Below are 21,771 nucleotides of genomic sequence, written 5' to 3'. Positions count from 1 at the left end.
TTCAAAGGCAAAAAACGTGCTCAACTCGGCCTGAAAATGCATTTAAAGCAATAAAAATTCAAATTGAGTGCCACACCTAAACCAAAGGGCATAAACCAAAGGGCTTATGCACACATTTCAACATGTATTTAGTTCAGGTTGACCTTCTGAAGCCTAAATGAGCATTAATTTGACTACACACCTCATTCCTATGAAGATACATTCAAAGTCAAAAAACGTGCTCGGCTCGGCCTGAAAATGCATTTAAAGCAATAAAAACTCACATTGAGTGTCAGGCCTAAACCAAAGGACTTATGCACAAATTTCAACATGTATTTAGTTCAGGTTGACCTCCTGAAGCCTAAATGAGCATTAATTTGACTACACACCTCATTCCTATGAAGATACATTCAAAGTCAAAAAACGTGCTCGGCTCGGCCTGAAAATGCATTTAAAGCAATAAAAACTCACATTGAGTGTCAGGCCTAAACCAAAGGACTTATGCACAAATTTCAACATGTATTTAGTTCAGGTTGACCTCCTGAAGCGTACATGAGCATTAATTTGACTACACAACTCATTCCTATGAAGATACATTCAAAGTCAAAAAACGTGCTCGGCTCGGCCTGAAAATGCATTTAAAGCAATAAAAACTCAAATTGAGTGCCACACCTAAACCAAAGGGCTTATGCACACATTTCAACATGTATTTAGTTCAGGTTGACCTCCTGAAGCCTAAATGAGCATTAATTTGACTACACACCTCATTCCTATGAAGATACATTCAAAGTCAAAAAACGTGCTCAAATCGGCCTGAAAGTGCATTTAAAGCAATAAAAACTCAAAATGAGTGTCACACCTAAACCAAAGGGCTTATGCACACATTTCAACATGTATTTAGTTCAGGTTGACCTCCTGAAGCCTAAATGAGCATTAATTTGACTACACAACTCATTCCTATGAAGATACATTCAAAGTCAAAAAACGTGCTCAACTCAGCCTGAAAATGCATTTAAAGCAATAAAAACTCAAATTGAGTGTCAGGCCTAAACCAAAGGACTAATGCACACATTTCAACATGTATTTAGTTCAGGTTGACCTCCTGAAGCGTAAATGAGCATTAATTTGACTACAGAACTCATTCCTATGAAGATTCATTCAAAGTCAAAAAACGTGCTCGGCTCGGCCTGAAAATGCATTTAAAGCAATAAAAATTCAAATTGAGTGCCACACCTAAACCAAAGGGCATAAACCAAAGGGCTTATGCACACATTTCAACATGTATTTAGTTCAGGTTGACCTTCTGAAGCCTAAATGAGCATTAATTTGACTACACACCTCATTCCTATGAAGATACATTCAAAGTCAAAAAACGTGCTCAAATCGGCCTGAAAGTGCATTTAAAGCAATAAAACCTCAAAATGAGTGTCACGCCTAAACCAAAGAGCTTATGCACACATTTCAACATGTATTTAGTTCAGGTTGACCTCCTGAAGCCTAAATGAGCATTAATTTGACTACACAACTCATTCCTATGAAGATACATTCAAAGTCAAAAAACGTGCTAAACTCGGCCTGAAAATGCATTTAAGCAATAAAAACTCAAATTGAGTGTCACGCCTAAACCAAAGAGCTTATGCACACATTTCAACATGTATTTAGTTCAGGTTGACCTCCTGAAGCCTAAATGAGCATTAATTTGACTACACAACTCATTCCTATGAAGATACATTCAAAGTCAAAAAACGTGCTAACCTCGGCCTGAAAATGCATTTAAGCAATAAAAACTCAAATTGAGTGTCACGCCTAAACCAAAGGATTTATCCACACATTTCAACATGTATTTAGTTCAGGTTGAGCTCCTGATGCCTAAATGAGCATTAATTTGACTACACAACTAATTCCTATGAAGATACATTCAAAGTCAAAAAACGTGCTCAACTCAGCCTGAAAATGCATTTAAAGCAATAAAAACTCAAATTGAGTGTCACGCCTAAACCAAAGGACTTATGCACACATTTCAACATGTATTTAGTTCAGGCTGATCTCCTGAAGCCTAAATGAGCATTAATTTGACTACACACCTCATTTCTATGAAGATACATTCAAAGTCAAAAAACGTGCTCAAATCGGCCTGAAAGTGCATTTAAAGCAATAAAAACTCAAAATGAGTGTCACGCCTAAACCAAAGGGCTTATGCACACATTTCACCATGTATTTAGTTCAGGTTGACCTCCTGAAGCATAAATGAACATTAATTTGACTACACAACTCATTCCTATGAAGATACATTCAAAGTCAAAAAACGTGCTCGGCTCGGCCTGAAAATGCATTTAAAGCAATAAAAACTCAAATTGAGTGTCACGCCTAAACCAAAGGACATATGCACACATTTCAACATGTATTTAGTTCAGGTTGACGTCCTGAAGCCTAAATGAGCATTAATTTGACTACACAACCCATTCCTATGACGATACATTCAAAAACAAAAAACGTGCTCAACTCGGCCTGAAAATGCATTTAAAGCAATAAAAACTCAAATTGAGTGTCACGCCTAAACCAAAGGACTTCTGCACACATGACAACATGTATTTAGTTCAGGTTGACCTCCTGAAGCCTAAATGAGCATTAATTTGACTACACAACTCATTCCTATGAAGATACATTCAAAGACAAAAAACGTGCTCAACTCGGCCTGAAAATGCATTTAAAGCAATAAAAACTCAAATTGAGTGTCACGGTTAAACCAAAGGACTTATGCACACATTTCAACATGTATTTAGTTCAGGCTGATCTCCTGAAGCCTAAATGAGCATTAATTTGACTACACACCTCATTTCTATGAAGATACATTCAAAGTCAAAAAACGTGCTCAAATCGGCCTGAAAGTGCATTTAAAGCAATAAAAACTCAAAATGAGTGTCACGCCTAAACCAAAGGGCTTATGCACACATTTCACCATGTATTTAGTTCAGGTTGACCTCCTGAAGCATAAATGAACATTAATTTGACTACACAACTCATTCCTATGAAGATACATTCAAAGTCAAAAAACGTGCTCGGCTCGGCCTGAAAATGCATTTAAAGCAATAAAAACTCAAATTGAGTGTCACGCCTAAACCAAAGGACATATGCACACATTTCAACATGTATTTAGTTCAGGTTGACGTCCTGAAGCCTAAATGAGCATTAATTTGACTACACAACCCATTCCTATGACGATACATTCAAAAACAATAAACGTGCTCAACTCGGCCTGAAAATGCATTTAAAGCAATAAAAACTCAAATTGAGTGTCACGCCTAAACCAAAGGACTTCTGCACACATGACAACATGTATTTAGTTCAGGTTGACCTCCTGAAGCCTAAATGAGCATTAATTTGACTACACAACTCATTCCTATGAAGATACATTCAAAGACAAAAAACGTGCTCAACTCGGCCTGAAAATGCATTTAAAGCAATAAAAACTCAAATTGAGTGTCACGGTTAAACCAAAGGACTTATGCACACATTTCAACATGTATTTAGTTCAGGTTGACCCCCTGAAGCCTAAATGAGCATTAATTTGACTACACACCTCATTCCTATGAAGATACATTCAAAGTCAAAAAACGTCCTCAAATCGGCCTGAAAGTGCATTTAAAGCAATAAAAACTCAAAATGAGTGTCACGCCTAAACCAAAGGACTTATGTACCCATTTCAACATGTATTTAGTTCAGGTTGACCTCCTGAAGCGTAAATGAGCATTAATTTGACTACACAACTCATTCCTATGAAGATACATTCAAAGTCAAAAAACGTGCTCGGCTCGGCCTGAAAATGCATTTAAAGCAATAAAAACTCAAATTGAGTGTCACGGTTAAACCAAAGGACTTATGCACACATTTCAACATGTATTTAGTTCAGGTTGACCTCCTGAAGCCTAAATGAGCATTAATTTGACTACACAACTCATTCCTGTGAAGATACATTCAAAGACAAAAAACATGCTCCACTCGGCCTGAAAATGCATTTAAAGCAATAAAAACTCAAATTGAGTGTCACGCCTAAACCAAAAGACTTATGCACACTTTAAACATGTATTTAGTTCAGGTTGACCTCCTGAAGCCTAAATGAGCATTAATTTGACTACACAACTCATTCCTATGAAGATACATTCAAAGTCAAAAAACGTGCTCCACTCGGCCAGAAAATGCATTTAAAGCAATAAAAACTCAAATTGAGTGTCACGCCTAAACCAAAAGACTTATGCACACATTTAAACATGTATTTAGTTCAGGTTGACCTCCTGAAGCCTAAATGAGCATTAATTTGACTACACAACTCATTCCTATGTGGATACATTCAAAGTCAAAAAACGTGCTCAACTCAGCCTGAAAATGCATTTAAAGCAATAAAAAGTCAAATTGAGTGTCACGGTTAAACCAAAGGACTTATGCACACATTTCAACATGTATTTAGTTCAGGTTGACCTCCTGAAGCCTAAATGAGCATTAATTTGACTACACAACTCATTCCTGTGAAGATACATTCAAAGACAAAAAACGTGCTCCACTCGGCCTGAAAATGCATTTAAAGCAATAAAAACTCAAATTGAGTGTCACGCCTAAACCAAAGGATTTATGCACACATTTCAACATGTATTTTGTTCAGGTTGACCTCCTGAAGCCTAAATGAGCATTAATTTGACTACACAACTCATTCCTATGAAGATACATTCAAAGTCAAAAAACGTGCTCGGCTCGGCCTGAAAATGCATTTAATGCAATATAAACTCCAATTGAGTGTCACGCCTAAACCAAAGGATTTATGCACACATTTCAACATGTATTTTGTTCAGGTTGACCTCCTGAAGCCTAAATGAGCATTAATTTGACTACACACCTCATTCCTATGAAGATACATTCAAAGTCAAAAAACGTCCTCAAATCGGCCTGAAAGTGCATTTAAAGCAATAAAAACTCAAAATGAGTGTCACGCCTAAACCAAAGGACTTATGCACCCATTTCAACATGTATTTAGTTCAGGTTGACCTCCTGAAGCGTAAATGAGCATTAATTTGACTACACAACTCATTCCTACGAAGATACATTCAAAGTCAAAAAACGTGCTCGGCTCGGCCTGAAAATGCATTTAAAGCAATAAAAACTCAAATTGAGTGCCACACCTAAACCAAAGGGCTTATGCACACATTTCAACATGTATTTAGTTCAGGTTGACCTCCTGAAGCCTAAATGAGCATTAATTTGACTACACAACTCATTCCTATGAAGATACATTCAAAGTCAAAAAACGTGCTCGGCTGGGCCTGAAAATGCATTTAAAGCAATAAAAACTCAAATTGAGTGTCACGCCTAAACCAAAGGGCTTATGCACACATTTCAACATGTATTTAGTTCAGGTTATCCTCCTGACGCCTAAATGACTATTAATTTGACTACACAACTCATTCCTATGAAGATACATTCAAAGTAAAAAAAACGTGCTCGGCTCGGCCTGAAAATGCATTTAAAGCAATAAAAACTCAAAATGAGTGTCACGCCTAAACCAAAGGGCTTATGCACACATTTCAACATGTATATAGTTCAGGTTGACCTCCTGAAGCCTAAATGAGCATTAATTTGACTACACACCTCATTCCTATGAAGATACATTCAAAGTCAAAAAACGTGCTCAAATCGGCCTGAAAGTGCATTTAAAGCAATAAAAACTCAAAATGAGTGTCACGCCTAAACCAAAGGATTCATGCACACATTTCAACATGTATTTAGTTCAGGTTGACCTCCTGATGCCTAAATGAGCATTAATTTGACTACACAACTCATTCCTATGAAGATACATTCAAAGTCAAAAAACGTGCTCAACTCAGCCTGAAAGTGCATTTAAAGCAATAAAAACTCAAATTGAGTGTCACGCCTAAACCAAAGGGCTTATGCACACATTTCAACATGTATTTAGTTCAGGTTCATCTCCTGAAGCGTATATGAGCAGTAATTTGACTACACAACTAATTCCTATGAACATACATTCAAAGTCAAAAAACGTGCTCGGCTCGGCCTGAAAATGCATTTAAAGCAATAAAAACTCAAATTGAGTGTCACACCTAAACCAAAGGACTTATGCACACATTTCAACATGTATTTAGTTCAGGTTGACCTCCTGAAGCCTAAATGAGCATTAATTTGACTACACAACTCATTCCTATGAAGATACATTCAAAGTCAAAAAACGTGCTCGGCTCGGCCTGAAAATGCATTTAATGCAATAAAAACTCGAATTGAGTGTCACGCCTAAACCAAAGGATTCATGCACACATTTCAACATGTATTTTGTTCAGGTTGAACTCCTGAAGCCTAAATGAGCTTTAATTTGACTACACACCTCATTCCTATGAAGATACATTCAAAGTCAAAAAACGTGCTCAAATCGGCCTGAAAGTGCATTTAAAGCAATAAAAACTCAAAATGAGTGTCACGCCTAAACCAAAGGGCTTATGCACACATTTCAACATGTATTTAGTTCATGTTGACCTCCTGAAGCCTATACGAACATTAATTTGACTACACAACTCATTCCTATGAAGATACATTCAAAGTCAAAAAACGTGCTCAAATCGGCCTGAAAGTGCATTTAAAGCAATAAAAACTCAAAATGAGTGTCACGCCTAAACCAAAGGATTCATGCACAGATTTCAACATGTATTTAGTTCAGGTTGACCTCCTGAAGCCTAAATGAGCATTAATTTGACTACACAACTCATTCCTATGAAGATACATTCAAAGTCAAAAAACGTCCTCGGCTGGGCCTGAAAATGCATTTAGAGCAAAAAAAAACTCCAATTCAGTGTCACGCTTAAACCAAAGGGCTTATGCACACATTTCAACATGTATTTAGTTCAGGTTGACCTCCTGAAGCCTAAATGAGCATTAATTTGACTACACAACTCATTCCTGTGAAGATACATCCAAAGTAAAAAACCGTGCTCAAATCGGCCTGAAAGGGCATTTAAAGCAATAAAAACTCAAATTGAGTGTCAGGCCTAAACCAAAGGACTTATGCACACATTTCAACATGTCTGTAGTTCAGGTTGACCTCCTGAAGCGTAAATGAGCATTAATTTGACTACACAACTCATTCCTATGAAGATACATTCAAAGTCAAAAAACGTGCTCGGCTCGGCCTGAAAATGCATTTAAAGCAATAAAAACTCAAATTGAGTGCCACACCTAAACCAAAGGGCATAAACCAAAGGGCTTATGCACACATTTCAACATGTATTTAGTTCAGGTTGACCTTCTGAAGCCTAAATGAGCATTAATTTGACTACACACCTCATTCCTATGAAGATACATTCAAAGTCAAAAAACGTGCTCAAATCGGCCTGAAAGTGCATTTAAAGCAATAAAAACTCAAAATGAGTGTCACGCCTAAACCAAAGAGCTTATGCACACATTTCAACATGTATTTAGTTCAGGTTGACCTCCTGAAGCCTAAATGAGCATTAATTTGACTACACAACTCATACCTATGAAGATACATTCAAAGGCAAAAAACGTGCTCAACTCGGCCTGAAAATGCATTTAAAGCAATAAAAACTCAAATTGAGTGTCACGCCTAAACCAAAGGATTTATCCACACATTTCAACATGTATTTTGTTCAGGTTGACCTCCTGAAGCCTAAATGAGCATTAATTTGACTACACACCTCATTCCTATGAAGATACATTCAAAGTCAAAAAACGTGCTCAAATCGGCCTGAAAGTGCATTTAAAGCAATAAAAACTCAAAATGAGTGTCACGCTTAAACCAAAGGGCTTATGCACACATTTCAACATGTATTTAGTTCAGGTTGACCTCCTGAAGCCTAAATGAGCATTAATTTGACTACACACCTCATTCCTATGAAGATACATTCAAAGTCAAAAAACATGCTCGGCTCGGCCTGAAAATGCATTTAAAGCAATAAAAACTCACATTGAGTGTCAGGCCTAAACCAAAGGACTTATGCACAAATTTCAACATGTATTTAGTTCAGGTTGACCTCCTGAAGCGTATATGAGCATTAATTTGACTACACAACTCATTCCTATGAAGATACATTCAAAGTCAAAAAACGTGCTCGGCTCGGCCTGAAAATGCATTTAAAGCAATAAAAACTCAAATTGAGTGCCACACCTAAACCAAAGGGCTTATGCACACATTTCAACATGTATTTAGTTCAGGTTGACCTCCTGAAGCCTAAATGAGCATTAATTTGACTACACACCTCATTCCTATGAAGATACATTCAAAGTCAAAAAACGTGCTCAAATCGGCCTGAAAGTGCATTTAAAGCAATAAAAACTCAAAATGAGTGTCACACCTAAACCAAAGGGCTTATGCACACATTTCAACATGTATTTAGTTCAGGTTGACCTCCTGAAGCCTAAATGAGCATTAATTTGACTACACAACTCATTCCTATGAAGATACATTCAAAGTCAAAAAACGTGCTCAACTCAGCCTGAAAATGCATTTAAAGCAATAAAAACTCAAATTGAGTGTCAGGCCTAAACCAAAGGACTTATGCACACATTTCAACATGTATTTAGTTCAGGTTGACCTCCTGAAGCGTAAATGAGCATTAATTTGACTACACAACTCATTCCTATGAAGATACATTCAAAGTCAAAAAACGTGCTCGGCTCGGCCTGAAAATGCATTTAAAGCAATAAAAATTCAAATTGAGTGCCACACCTAAACCAAAGGGCATAAACCAAAGGGCTTATGCACACATTTCAACATGTATTTAGTTCAGGTTGACCTTCTGAAGCCTAAATGAGCATTAATTTGACTACACACCTCATTCCTATGAAGATACATTCAAAGTCAAAAAACGTGCTCAAATCGGCCTGAAAGAGCATTTAAAGCAATAAAAACTCACATTGAGTGTCAGGCCTAAACCAAAGGACTTATGCACAAATTTCAACATGTATTTAGTTCAGGTTGACCTCCTGAAGCGTATATGAGCATTAATTTGACTACACAACTCATTCCTATGAAGATACATTCAAAGTCAAAAAACGTGCTCGGCTCGGCCTGAAAATGCATTTAAAGCAATAAAAACTCAAAATGAGTGTCACACCTAAACCAAAGGGCTTATGCACACATTTCAACATGTATTTAGTTCAGGTTGACCTCCTGAAGCCTAAATGAGCATTAATTTGACTACACAACTCATTCCTATGAAAATACATTCAAAGTCAAAAAACGTGCTCAACTCAGCCTGAAAATGCATTTAAAGCAATAAAAACTCAAATTGAGTGTCAGGCCTAAACCAAAGGACTTATGCACACATTTCAACATGTATTTAGTTCAGGTTGACCTCCTGAAGCGTAAATGAGCATTAATTTGACTACACAACTCATTCCTATGAAGATACATTCAAAGTCAAAAAACGTGCTCGGCTCGGCCTGAAAATGCATTTAAAGCAATAAAAATTCAAATTGAGTGCCACACCTAAACCAAAGGGCATAAACCAAAGGGCTTATGCACACATTTCAACATGTATTTAGTTCAGGTTGACCTTCTGAAGCCTAAATGAGCATTAATTTGACTACACACCTCATTCCTATGAAGATACATTCAAAGTCAAAAAACGTGCTCAAATCGGCCTGAAAGTGCATTTAAAGCAATAAAAACTCAAAATGAGTGTCACGCCTAAACCAAAGAGCTTATGCACACATTTCAACATGTATTTAGTTCAGGTTGACCTCCTGAAGCCTAAATGAGCATTAATTTGACTACACAACTCATTCCTATGAAGATACATTCAAAGTCAAAAAACGTCCTCGGCTGGGCCTGAAAATGCATTTAGAGCAAAAAAAAACTCCAATTCAGTGTCACGCTTAAACCAAAGGGCTTATGCACACATTTCAACATGTATTTAGTTCAGGTTGACCTCCTGAAGCCTAAATGAGCATTAATTTGACTACACAACTCATTCCTGTGAAGATACATTCAAAGACAAAAAACATGCTCCACTCGGCCTGAAAATGCATTTAAAGCAATAAAAACTCAAATTGAGTGTCACGCCTAAACCAAAAGACTTATGCACACTTTAAACATGTATTTAGTTCAGGTTGACCTCCTGAAGCCTAAATGAGCATTAATTTGACTACACAACTCATTCCTATGAAGATACATTCAAAGTCAAAAAACGTGCTCCACTCGGCCAGAAAATGCATTTAAAGCAATAAAAACTCAAATTGAGTGTCACGCCTAAACCAAAAGACTTATGCACACATTTAAACATGTATTTAGTTCAGGTTGACCTCCTGAAGCCTAAATGAGCATTAATTTGACTACACAACTCATTCCTATGTGGATACATTCAAAGTCAAAAAACGTGCTCAACTCAGCCTGAAAATGCATTTAAAGCAATAAAAAGTCAAATTGAGTGTCACGGTTAAACCAAAGGACTTATGCACACATTTCAACATGTATTTAGTTCAGGTTGACCTCCTGAAGCCTAAATGAGCATTAATTTGACTACACAACTCATTCCTGTGAAGATACATTCAAAGACAAAAAACGTGCTCCACTCGGCCTGAAAATGCATTTAAAGCAATAAAAACTCAAATTGAGTGTCACGCCTAAACCAAAGGATTTATGCACACATTTCAACATGTATTTTGTTCAGGTTGACCTCCTGAAGCCTAAATGAGCATTAATTTGACTACACAACTCATTCCTATGAAGATACATTCAAAGTCAAAAAACGTGCTCGGCTCGGCCTGAAAATGCATTTAATGCAATATAAACTCCAATTGAGTGTCACGCCTAAACCAAAGGATTTATGCACACATTTCAACATGTATTTTGTTCAGGTTGACCTCCTGAAGCCTAAATGAGCATTAATTTGACTACACACCTCATTCCTATGAAGATACATTCAAAGTCAAAAAACGTCCTCAAATCGGCCTGAAAGTGCATTTAAAGCAATAAAAACTCAAAATGAGTGTCACGCCTAAACCAAAGGACTTATGCACCCATTTCAACATGTATTTAGTTCAGGTTGACCTCCTGAAGCGTAAATGAGCATTAATTTGACTACACAACTCATTCCTACGAAGATACATTCAAAGTCAAAAAACGTGCTCGGCTCGGCCTGAAAATGCATTTAAAGCAATAAAAACTCAAATTGAGTGCCACACCTAAACCAAAGGGCTTATGCACACATTTCAACATGTATTTAGTTCAGGTTGACCTCCTGAAGCCTAAATGAGCATTAATTTGACTACACAACTCATTCCTATGAAGATACATTCAAAGTCAAAAAACGTGCTCGGCTGGGCCTGAAAATGCATTTAAAGCAATAAAAACTCAAATTGAGTGTCACGCCTAAACCAAAGGGCTTATGCACACATTTCAACATGTATTTAGTTCAGGTTATCCTCCTGACGCCTAAATGACTATTAATTTGACTACACAACTCATTCCTATGAAGATACATTCAAAGTAAAAAAAACGTGCTCGGCTCGGCCTGAAAATGCATTTAAAGCAATAAAAACTCAAAATGAGTGTCACGCCTAAACCAAAGGGCTTATGCACACATTTCAACATGTATATAGTTCAGGTTGACCTCCTGAAGCCTAAATGAGCATTAATTTGACTACACACCTCATTCCTATGAAGATACATTCAAAGTCAAAAAACGTGCTCAAATCGGCCTGAAAGTGCATTTAAAGCAATAAAAACTCAAAATGAGTGTCACGCCTAAACCAAAGGATTCATGCACACATTTCAACATGTATTTAGTTCAGGTTGACCTCCTGATGCCTAAATGAGCATTAATTTGACTACACAACTCATTCCTATGAAGATACATTCAAAGTCAAAAAACGTGCTCAACTCAGCCTGAAAGTGCATTTAAAGCAATAAAAACTCAAATTGAGTGTCACGCCTAAACCAAAGGGCTTATGCACACATTTCAACATGTATTTAGTTCAGGTTCATCTCCTGAAGCGTATATGAGCAGTAATTTGACTACACAACTAATTCCTATGAACATACATTCAAAGTCAAAAAACGTGCTCGGCTCGGCCTGAAAATGCATTTAAAGCAATAAAAACTCAAATTGAGTGTCACACCTAAACCAAAGGACTTATGCACACATTTCAACATGTATTTAGTTCAGGTTGACCTCCTGAAGCCTAAATGAGCATTAATTTGACTACACAACTCATTCCTATGAAGATACATTCAAAGTCAAAAAACGTGCTCGGCTCGGCCTGAAAATGCATTTAATGCAATAAAAACTCGAATTGAGTGTCACGCCTAAACCAAAGGATTCATGCACACATTTCAACATGTATTTTGTTCAGGTTGAACTCCTGAAGCCTAAATGAGCTTTAATTTGACTACACACCTCATTCCTATGAAGATACATTCAAAGTCAAAAAACGTGCTCAAATCGGCCTGAAAGTGCATTTAAAGCAATAAAAACTCAAAATGAGTGTCACGCCTAAACCAAAGGGCTTATGCACACATTTCAACATGTATTTAGTTCATGTTGACCTCCTGAAGCCTATACGAACATTAATTTGACTACACAACTCATTCCTATGAAGATACATTCAAAGTCAAAAAACGTGCTCAAATCGGCCTGAAAGTGCATTTAAAGCAATAAAAACTCAAAATGAGTGTCACGCCTAAACCAAAGGATTCATGCACAGATTTCAACATGTATTTAGTTCAGGTTGACCTCCTGAAGCCTAAATGAGCATTAATTTGACTACACAACTCATTCCTATGAAGATACATTCAAAGTCAAAAAACGTCCTCGGCTGGGCCTGAAAATGCATTTAGAGCAAAAAAAAACTCCAATTCAGTGTCACGCTTAAACCAAAGGGCTTATGCACACATTTCAACATGTATTTAGTTCAGGTTGACCTCCTGAAGCCTAAATGAGCATTAATTTGACTACACAACTCATTCCTGTGAAGATACATCCAAAGTAAAAAACCGTGCTCAAATCGGCCTGAAAGGGCATTTAAAGCAATAAAAACTCAAATTGAGTGTCAGGCCTAAACCAAAGGACTTATGCACACATTTCAACATGTCTGTAGTTCAGGTTGACCTCCTGAAGCGTAAATGAGCATTAATTTGACTACACAACTCATTCCTATGAAGATACATTCAAAGTCAAAAAACGTGCTCGGCTCGGCCTGAAAATGCATTTAAAGCAATAAAAACTCAAATTGAGTGCCACACCTAAACCAAAGGGCATAAACCAAAGGGCTTATGCACACATTTCAACATGTATTTAGTTCAGGTTGACCTTCTGAAGCCTAAATGAGCATTAATTTGACTACACACCTCATTCCTATGAAGATACATTCAAAGTCAAAAAACGTGCTCAAATCGGCCTGAAAGTGCATTTAAAGCAATAAAAACTCAAAATGAGTGTCACGCCTAAACCAAAGAGCTTATGCACACATTTCAACATGTATTTAGTTCAGGTTGACCTCCTGAAGCCTAAATGAGCATTAATTTGACTACACAACTCATACCTATGAAGATACATTCAAAGGCAAAAAACGTGCTCAACTCGGCCTGAAAATGCATTTAAAGCAATAAAAACTCAAATTGAGTGTCACGCCTAAACCAAAGGATTTATCCACACATTTCAACATGTATTTTGTTCAGGTTGACCTCCTGAAGCCTAAATGAGCATTAATTTGACTACACACCTCATTCCTATGAAGATACATTCAAAGTCAAAAAACGTGCTCAAATCGGCCTGAAAGTGCATTTAAAGCAATAAAAACTCAAAATGAGTGTCACGCTTAAACCAAAGGGCTTATGCACACATTTCAACATGTATTTAGTTCAGGTTGACCTCCTGAAGCCTAAATGAGCATTAATTTGACTACACACCTCATTCCTATGAAGATACATTCAAAGTCAAAAAACATGCTCGGCTCGGCCTGAAAATGCATTTAAAGCAATAAAAACTCACATTGAGTGTCAGGCCTAAACCAAAGGACTTATGCACAAATTTCAACATGTATTTAGTTCAGGTTGACCTCCTGAAGCGTATATGAGCATTAATTTGACTACACAACTCATTCCTATGAAGATACATTCAAAGTCAAAAAACGTGCTCGGCTCGGCCTGAAAATGCATTTAAAGCAATAAAAACTCAAATTGAGTGCCACACCTAAACCAAAGGGCTTATGCACACATTTCAACATGTATTTAGTTCAGGTTGACCTCCTGAAGCCTAAATGAGCATTAATTTGACTACACACCTCATTCCTATGAAGATACATTCAAAGTCAAAAAACGTGCTCAAATCGGCCTGAAAGTGCATTTAAAGCAATAAAAACTCAAAATGAGTGTCACACCTAAACCAAAGGGCTTATGCACACATTTCAACATGTATTTAGTTCAGGTTGACCTCCTGAAGCCTAAATGAGCATTAATTTGACTACACAACTCATTCCTATGAAGATACATTCAAAGTCAAAAAACGTGCTCAACTCAGCCTGAAAATGCATTTAAAGCAATAAAAACTCAAATTGAGTGTCAGGCCTAAACCAAAGGACTTATGCACACATTTCAACATGTATTTAGTTCAGGTTGACCTCCTGAAGCGTAAATGAGCATTAATTTGACTACACAACTCATTCCTATGAAGATACATTCAAAGTCAAAAAACGTGCTCGGCTCGGCCTGAAAATGCATTTAAAGCAATAAAAATTCAAATTGAGTGCCACACCTAAACCAAAGGGCATAAACCAAAGGGCTTATGCACACATTTCAACATGTATTTAGTTCAGGTTGACCTTCTGAAGCCTAAATGAGCATTAATTTGACTACACACCTCATTCCTATGAAGATACATTCAAAGTCAAAAAACGTGCTCAAATCGGCCTGAAAGAGCATTTAAAGCAATAAAAACTCACATTGAGTGTCAGGCCTAAACCAAAGGACTTATGCACAAATTTCAACATGTATTTAGTTCAGGTTGACCTCCTGAAGCGTATATGAGCATTAATTTGACTACACAACTCATTCCTATGAAGATACATTCAAAGTCAAAAAACGTGCTCGGCTCGGCCTGAAAATGCATTTAAAGCAATAAAAACTCAAAATGAGTGTCACACCTAAACCAAAGGGCTTATGCACACATTTCAACATGTATTTAGTTCAGGTTGACCTCCTGAAGCCTAAATGAGCATTAATTTGACTACACAACTCATTCCTATGAAAATACATTCAAAGTCAAAAAACGTGCTCAACTCAGCCTGAAAATGCATTTAAAGCAATAAAAACTCAAATTGAGTGTCAGGCCTAAACCAAAGGACTTATGCACACATTTCAACATGTATTTAGTTCAGGTTGACCTCCTGAAGCGTAAATGAGCATTAATTTGACTACACAACTCATTCCTATGAAGATACATTCAAAGTCAAAAAACGTGCTCGGCTCGGCCTGAAAATGCATTTAAAGCAATAAAAATTCAAATTGAGTGCCACACCTAAACCAAAGGGCATAAACCAAAGGGCTTATGCACACATTTCAACATGTATTTAGTTCAGGTTGACCTTCTGAAGCCTAAATGAGCATTAATTTGACTACACACCTCATTCCTATGAAGATACATTCAAAGTCAAAAAACGTGCTCAAATCGGCCTGAAAGTGCATTTAAAGCAATAAAAACTCAAAATGAGTGTCACGCCTAAACCAAAGAGCTTATGCACACATTTCAACATGTATTTAGTTCAGGTTGACCTCCTGAAGCCTAAATGAGCATTAATTTGACTACACAACTCATTCCTATGAAGATACATTCAAAGGCATAAAACGTGCTCAACTCGGCCTGAAAATGCATTTAAAGCAATAAAAACTCAAATTGAGTGTCACGCCTAAACCAAAGGATTTATCCACACATTTCAACATGTATTTTGTTCAGGTTGACCTCCTGAAGCCTAAATGAGCATTAATTTGTCTACACACCTCATTGCTATGAAGATACATTCAAAGTCAAAAAACGTGCTCAAATCGGCCTGAAAGTGCATTTAAAGCAATAAAAACTCAAAATGAGTGTCACACCTAAACCAAAGGGCTTATGCACACATTTCAACATGTATTTAGTTCAGGTTGACCTCCTGAAGCCTAAATGAGCATTAATTTGACTACACAACTCATTCCTATGAAGATACATTCAAAGTCAAAAAACGTGCTCGGCTCGGCCTGAAAATGCATTTAAAGCAATAAAAATTCAAATTGAGTGCCACACCTAAACCAAAGGGCATAAACCAAAGGGCTTATGCACACATTTCAACATGTATTTAGTTCAGGTTGACCTCCTGAAGCCTAAATGAGCATTAATTTGACTACACACCTCATTCCTATGAAGATACATTCAAAGTCAAAAAACGTGCTCAAATCGGCCTGAAAGTGCATTTAAAGCAATAAAAACTCAAAATGAGTGTCACACCTAAACCAAAGGGCTTATGCACACATTTCAACATGTATTTAGTTCAGGTTGACCTCCTGAAGCCTAAATGAGCATTAATTTGACTACACAACTCATTCCTATGAAGATACATTCAAAGTCAAAAAACGTGCTCAACTCAGCCTGAAAATGCATTTAAAGCAATAAAAACTCAAATTGAGTGTCAGGCCTAAACCAAAGGACTTATGCACACATTTCAACATGTATTTAGTTCAGGTTGACCTCCTGAAGCGTAAATGAGCATTAATTTGACTACACAACTCATTCCTATGAAGATACATTCAAAGTCAAAAAACGTGCTCGGCTCGGCCTGAAAATGCATTTAAAGCAATAAAAATTCAAATTGAGTGCCACACCTAAACCAAAGGGCATAACCCAAAGGGCTTATGCACACATTTCAACATGTATTTAGTTCAGGTTGACCTTCTGAAGCCTAAATGAGCATTAATTTGACTACACACCTCATTCCTATGAAGATACATTCAAAGTCAAAAAACGTGCTCAAATCGGCCTGAAAGTGCATTTAAAGCAATAAAAACTCAAAATGAGTGTCACGCCTAAACCAAAGAGCTTATGCACACATTTCAACATGTATTTAGTTCAGGTTGACCTCCTGAAGCCTAAATGAGCATTAATTTGACTACACAACTCATTCCTATGAAGATACATTCAAAGGCAAAAAACGTGCTCAACTCGGCCTGAAAATGCATTTAAAGCAATAAAAACTCAAATTGAGTGTCACGCCTAAACCAAAGGATTTATCCACACATTTCAACATGTATTTTGTTCAGGTTGACCTCCTGAAGCCTAAATGAGCATTAATTTGTCTACACACCTCATTGCTATGAAGATACATTCAAAGTCAAAAAACGTGCTCAAATCGGCCTGAAAATGCATTTAAAGCAATAAAAACTCAAAATGAGTGTCACGCTTAAACCAAAGGGCTTATGCACACATTTCAACATGTATTTAGTTCAGGTTGACCTCCTGAAGCCTAAATGAGCATTAATTTGACTACACACCTCATTCCTATGAAGATACATTCAAAGTCAAAAAACGTGCTCAAATCGGCCTGAAAGTGCATTTAAAGCAATAAAAACTCAAAATGAGTGTCACGCCTAAACCAAAGGATTCATGCACAGATTTCAACATGTATTTAGTTCAGGTTGACCTCCTGAAGCCTAAATGAGCATTAATTTGACTACACAACTCATTCCTATGAAGATACATTCAAAGTCAAAAAACGTCCTCGGCTGGGCCTGAAAATGCATTTAGAGCAAAAAAAAACTCCAATTCAGTGTCACGCTTAAACCAAAGGGCTTATGCACACATTTCAACATGTATTTAGTTCAGGTTGACCTCCTGAAGCCTAAATGAGCATTAATTTGACTACACAACTCATTCCTGTGAAGATACATCCAAAGTAAAAAACCGTGCTCAAATCGGCCTGAAAGGGCATTTAAAGCAATAAAAACTCAAATTGAGTGTCAGGCCTAAACCAAAGGACTTATGCACACATTTCAACATGTCTGTAGTTCAGGTTGACCTCCTGAAGCGTAAATGAGCATTAATTTGACTACACAACTCATTCCTATGAAGATACATTCAAAGTCAAAAAACGTGCTCGGCTCGGCCTGAAAATGCATTTAAAGCAATAAAAACTCAAATTGAGTGCCACACCTAAACCAAAGGGCATAAACCAAAGGGCTTATGCACACATTTCAACATGTATTTAGTTCAGGTTGACCTTCTGAAGCCTAAATGAGCATTAATTTGACTACACACCTCATTCCTATGAAGATACATTCAAAGTCAAAAAACGTGCTCAAATCGGCCTGAAAGTGCATTTAAAGCAATAAAAACTCAAAATGAGTGTCACGCCTAAACCAAAGAGCTTATGCACACATTTCAACATGTATTTAGTTCAGGTTGACCTCCTGAAGCCTAAATGAGCATTAATTTGACTACACAACTCATACCTATGAAGATACATTCAAAGGCAAAAAACGTGCTCAACTCGGCCTGAAAATGCATTTAAAGCAATAAAAACTCAAATTGAGTGTCACGCCTAAACCAAAGGATTTATCCACACATTTCAACATGTATTTTGTTCAGGTTGACCTCCTGAAGCCTAAATGAGCATTAATTTGACTACACACCTCATTCCTATGAAGATACATTCAAAGTCAAAAAACGTGCTCAAATCGGCCTGAAAGTGCATTTAAAGCAATAAAAACTCAAAATGAGTGTCACGCTTAAACCAAAGGGCTTATGCACACATTTCAACATGTATTTAGTTCAGGTTGACCTCCTGAAGCCTAAATGAGCATTAATTTGACTACACACCTCATTCCTATGAAGATACTTTCAAAGTCAAAAAACGTGTTCGGCTCGGCCTGAAAATGCATTTAAAGCAATAAAAACTCACATTGAGTGTCAGGCCTAAACCAAAGGACTTATGCACAAATTTCAACATGTATTTAGTTCAGGTTGACCTCCTGAAGCGTATATGAGCATTAATTTGACTACACAACTCATTCCTATGAAGATACATTCAAAGTCAAAAAACGTGCTCGGCTCGGCCTGAAAATGCATTTAAAGCAATAAAAACTCAAATTGAGTGCCACACCTAAACCAAAGGGCTTATGCACACATTTCAACATGTATTTAGTTCAGGTTGACCTCCTGAAGCCTAAATGAGCATTAATTTGACTACACACCTCATTCCTATGAAGATACATTCAAAGTCAAAAAACGTGCTCAAATCGGCCTGAAAGTGCATTTAAAGCAATAAAAACTCAAAATGAGTGTCACACCTAAACCAAAGGGCTTATGCACACATTTCAACATGTATTTAGTTCAGGTTGACCTCCTGAAGCCTAAATGAGCATTAATTTGACTACACAACTCATTCCTATGAAGATACATTCAAAGTCAAAAAACGTGCTCAACTCAGCCTGAAAATGCATTTAAAGCAATAAAAACTCAAATTGAGTGTCAGGCCTAAACCAAAGGACTTATGCACACATTTCAACATGTATTTAGTTCAGGTTGACCTCCTGAAGCGTAAATGAGCATTAATTTGACTACACAACTCATTCCTATGAAGATACATTCAAAGTCAAAAAACGTGCTCGGCTCGGCCTGAAAATGCATTTAAAGCAATAAAAATTCAAATTGAGTGCCACACCTAAACCAAAGGGCATAAACCAAAGGGCTTATGCACACATTTCAACATGTATTTAGTTCAGGTTGACCTTCTGAAGCCTAAATGAGCATTAATTTGACTACACACCTCATTCCTATGAAGATACATTCAAAGTCAAAAAACGTGCTCAAATCGGCCTGAAAGTGCATTTAAAGCAATAAAAACTCACATTGAGTGTCAGGCCTAAACCAAAGGACTTATGCACAAATTTCAACATGTATTTAGTTCAGGTTGACCTCCTGAAGCGTATATGAGCATTAATTTGACTACACAACTCATTCCTATGAAGATACATTCAAAGTCAAAAAACGTGCTCGGCTCGGCCTGAAAATGCATTTAAAGCAATAAAAACTCAAATTGAGTGCCACACCTAAACCAAAGGGCTTATGCACACATTTCAACATGTATTTAGTTCAGGTTGACCTCCTGAAGCCTAAATGAGCATTAATTTGACTACACAACTCATACCTATGAAGATACATTCAAAGGCAAAAAACGTGCTCAACTCGGCCTGAAAATGCATTTAAAGCAATAAAAACTCAAATTGAGTGTCACGCCTAAACCAAAGGATTTATCCACACATTTCAACATGTATTTAGTTCAGGTTGACCTCCTGAAGCCTAAATGAGCATTAATTTGACTACACACCTCATTCCTATGAAGATACATTCAAAGTCAAAAAACGTGCTCGGCTCGGCCTGAAAATGCATTTAAAGCAATAAAAACTCACATTGAGTGTCAGGCCTAAACCAAAGGACTTATGCACAAATTTCAACATGTATTTAGTTCAGGTTGACCTCCTGAAGCGTATATGAGCATTAATTTGACTACACAACTCATTCCTATGAAGATACATTCAAAGTCAAAAAACGTGCTCGGCTCGGCCTGAAAATGCATTTAAAGCAATAAAAACTCAAATTGAGTGCCACACCTAAACCAAAGGGCTTATGCACACATTTCAACATGTATTTAGTTCAGGTTGACCTCCTGAAGCCTAAATGAGCATTAATTTGACTACACACCTCATTCCTATGAAGATACATTCAAAGTCAAAAAACGTGCTCAAATCGGCCTGAAAGTGCATTTAAAGCAATAAAAACTCAAAATGAGTGTCACACCTAAACCAAAGGGCTTATGCACACATTTCAACATGTATTTAGTTCAGGTTGACCTCCTGAAGCCTAAATGAGCATTAATTTGACTACACAACTCATTCCTATGAAGATACATTCAAAGTCAAAAAACGTGCTCAACTCAGCCTGAAAATGCATTTAAAGCAATAAAAACTCAAATTGAGTGTCAGGCCTAAACCAAAGGACTTATGCACACATTTCAACATGTATTTAGTTCAGGTTGACCTCCTGAAGCGTAAATGAGCATTAATTTGACTACACAACTCATTCCTATGAAGATACATTCAAAGTCAAAAAACGTGCTCGGCTCGGCCTGAAAATGCATTTAAAGCAATAAAAATTCAAATTGAGTGCCACACCTAAACCAAAGGGCATAAACCAAAGGGCTTATGCACACATTTCAACATGTATTTAGTTCAGGTTGACCTTCTGAAGCCTAAATGAGCATTAATTTGACTACACACCTCATTCCTATGAAGATACATTCAAAGTCAAAAAACGTGCTCAAATCGGCCTGAAAGTGCATTTAAAGCAATAAAAACTCACATTGAGTGTCAGGCCTAAACCAAAGGACTTATGCACAAATTTCAACATGTATTTAGTTCAGGTTGACCTCCTGAAGCGTATATGAGCATTAATTTGACTACACAACTCATTCCTATGAAGATACATTCAAAGTCAAAAAACGTGCTCGGCTCGGCCTGAAAATGCATTTAAAGCAATAAAAACTCAAATTGAGTGCCACACCTAAACCAAAGGGCTTATGCACACATTTCAACATGTATTTAGTTCAGGTTGACCTCCTGAAGCCTAAATGAGCATTAATTTGACTACACACCTCATTCCTATGAAGATACATTCAAAGTCAAAAAACGTGCTCAAATCGGCCTGAAAGTGCATTTAAAGCAATAAAAACTCAAAATGAGTGTCACGCCTAAAC

The sequence above is a fragment of the Hippocampus zosterae genome, unplaced genomic scaffold (genome assembly GCF_025434085.1).
Source record: "Hippocampus zosterae strain Florida unplaced genomic scaffold, ASM2543408v3 HiC_scaffold_22, whole genome shotgun sequence".
Taxonomy (NCBI): domain Eukaryota; kingdom Metazoa; phylum Chordata; class Actinopteri; order Syngnathiformes; family Syngnathidae; genus Hippocampus; species Hippocampus zosterae.
This window is presented reverse-complemented; position numbering follows the sequence as displayed.